The sequence below is a fragment of the Austrofundulus limnaeus genome, unplaced genomic scaffold, assembly GCF_001266775.1.
Source record: "Austrofundulus limnaeus strain Quisiro unplaced genomic scaffold, Austrofundulus_limnaeus-1.0 Scaffold180, whole genome shotgun sequence".
NCBI lineage: Eukaryota > Metazoa > Chordata > Actinopteri > Cyprinodontiformes > Rivulidae > Austrofundulus > Austrofundulus limnaeus.
In genome coordinates this window covers 13,738-16,867 of record NW_013952582.1, presented here as the reverse complement: position 1 = coordinate 16,867, position 3,130 = coordinate 13,738, and positions in this window count along the sequence as shown.

Sequence of the window (3,130 nt, the reverse complement as noted above, 5' to 3'; positions counted from 1 at the left end):
TGATGATGATGATGATGATGTGATGGTGATGACGATGATGACGATGGTGATGATGAAGATGATGATGATGATGATGACGATGATAATGATGGTGATGGTGATGTGATTGTGATGATGGTGATGATGATGACATTGGTGATGACGATGTTGATGATGTGATGATGGTGATGATGATGTAACGATGGTGACGGTGGTGATGATGATGGTGAAATGATGATGTGATGATGATGTGATGAGGATGATGGGATGATGATGATGGTTATGATGATGTGTTGATGATGATGATGATGATGATGATGATGATGTGATGTGCACTTGGATCCAAAAAACTGCCCTGGCCATCCACAGGTGTGCTTGTTAGCATTGATTGAGGCGATGATGCCGTGAAGCCCTCCCAGAGAGCTCCACTTCACCCCCCTCTCTCTTGTCTTCCCACATCAGTCTTGTGACGGTCACTCATGCCGATGGTTTGCAGGACTTTATCGTTGCTGCTGCCATTTGTCACAACTTGTCAAGAAACAGCAGCTCAGCCTGGTGTAGCATCAGGCTGATTGATCTGACGACGGGGTGATGAAGAGTGGCAAACAGCTGCTGGCTCTGTGACTATCAGACTTTGAAGCTTTGTTTCATCAACTTTCACAGTCTTCTCCGCAGCTGGACAGATAACAGTCACCGGGTTCCAAGGTCCTTTGCTGCTGTTGCATGTTGAAGAATGTTGCGAGGTGGGGTGGGGGTGGTTTAGTGTTAGGCAAACGACAGACATGACAAACGTTATCTCACCTTCATGGTGCTGGGCTGATGATCTTCTTAGCACTGGCCTTATACAGTCTGCTGGTCTCAGCATCGCTGTCCATTTGTCCACGTGTCCATCATCGGTCCAGGTCTCGGGTCTTGGCGGTTGGGAGCGGACTCGAAAAGAGCAAAGGACCATCAGGAAAACCAAACTCCCCCGTTACATAAAAAACCAAGCACACACACAAAAAAGAAATTAATGAATCAGTTTTCTCTATTCATTCAGCAGCATGCAGATAATGTCAGGCATTTTAAACTTTTTTTTCCCCAACGATGCGCTTTAAACGCTGCTTCAACAAAACCTTCATTAAACAACCTCAGATAGACAACCAAAAAAAAAAAAATCATGTTTTTTTCCTTTTCCCGGTCTGTTTGAAATACTTTGGTGTATATACTTTTTAAAATGGCATGTAAACAAGCCATGAATTCTATTTCAAGTTAGAATGTTTTATTACATTTTTCTATGTCTCTGCATCTTATTTTAAGATAAAACAAAAAAAAATCTCTCCCCTTGCTTCAGGGAATTCAACAAATCTCCACTCTATATATTGACTCAAAAAATCATTTGTAACAGAAAACAAACAAATGAAAACACTAGTTCAGCAAATTCTATTTTTTAACCCTTAGTCTCGTATCTTTCACCACATGAAAAAGAGTTTCATTAATTAAGAGTATCCTAAAACTCTTTGCCTTCAATTAAAATATATTTGCCTCTAGCAGTCAAATGTTGTTCAATTTTTTCTGTATTAATTTCAACCCAAAATACAGCAATGGTGTTTTTTCATTTTTCACTTAACCCTGAAAGTGAGTTCTAAACACAACCGTTTTTATGCATATGTTAAGGTTTTATGAAAAAGAAAACCAAACGGGTAATGTGCCACCCCACGCGCACCCTCCTTTCAACACGGTTTACGTCGGGGGGGGGGGGGGGGGGGGGGATGACCAGGCCCTGGTCACCCCACCCCACCAGGCTGCAACTACAGGAGGCGAAACAGGAAGAACCCCAGTCTGCTCCAGTTAATAGTCCCGAAAATCAGAGAGACTAAAACGTTACTGAAAATGTTTCAAAACAATCTTTTATCATTCTTCTTGATTTAAGCTTTGAATCACGTTCCACTAAGCAATCCCGGAAGGCGGCTGAGCTGTTTTAAAACTGTCCGGGAAGCCAACTTATCAGACTCCATACCCGCAGACACTTTTTCACGGCTTTCAGCGCCATATTTGTTTACCATGGCCTGTGCTCAAAAAGAAACCCGCTGGTCGCATTCTTTGTCTGAAAACTCGTGCACATGAGCACTACCTAGCGACATTCTCAAACGAATGTCGGGACAGCCGTCACTTGGAATGACATTCTAGCCTACAAATGTCTCCTCAATAGAAGCAAAACGGAAAATTACGTTTTCCCTCAGTAGTTTAAGCATTTCAAACTACCTACAATCACCTAAGACGAACACTGTCTTCTTGGCTACATTAAAACAGAAAGCCAAGCTCCCCGTTTTTGACTCGACATGGAATGAATCGCTCCCATATCTACCTCGGCTGGTGTCAATACAGCTGCAGAAAACCAGAGCAGCATCTGACAATTATAATTTCAATGAGTGTGGGCCGAAAAATTAGCCGTAGCTCTTTAGCACAAGGTGCCAATGAAAATATTATCTGCCACAGACAGGTTCTTTTTTCAGCTCCAGTCCCAAAAGGTTACCCACAGTGGCCGAAGTAAGGACAGATCACAAAACCCGGACACGATCGGCAGAGAAAGACAGGTCAGCTTTGTCAGCCTCCATCTTCCGGTGGATCTCCGAGAAAAACAGTCGACTGCTGCGGGCAATCTTCCGGTCCTCGTAGCTGCCTTTCGACAACGCCAAATTCTGTCGTGGAAATGATTTACCAAGAATGCAGAAACACGTTGGAATAAATGCACAGAAAGTCTGCGTGTATGGTCGTCAACAATGATTTAATTCTGAGCAATAACCCAGCGGTCAGTCAATCAGGAAATCGGCTGAGTTGTGACTGACTCGTCAGCGGAAAGCAGCCAATAATATGCACCATGATAACATCATTTGACGTGCTTATAACCAATCACAGATCGCCAACTGTAACTGCCCAGCCAATAACAGGGCTCGTAGCCCAAAGAGTTACCTACTTAGACAAGAGAGGTCAGTTCGTTGCGGAGTCCTGACGTCTGGGCAAACAGATTTGACAATGATCATAAGATATACATGAGTACTGGACAGCGTCAAGGTGAAACAGATAGATAATTAGTCTTACCTTTTTTGTCCGCCTATGTAGTTAGAGAAGTGTTTTACTGCCCACACAGTGGTCAGTAGGGCCTTCTCAC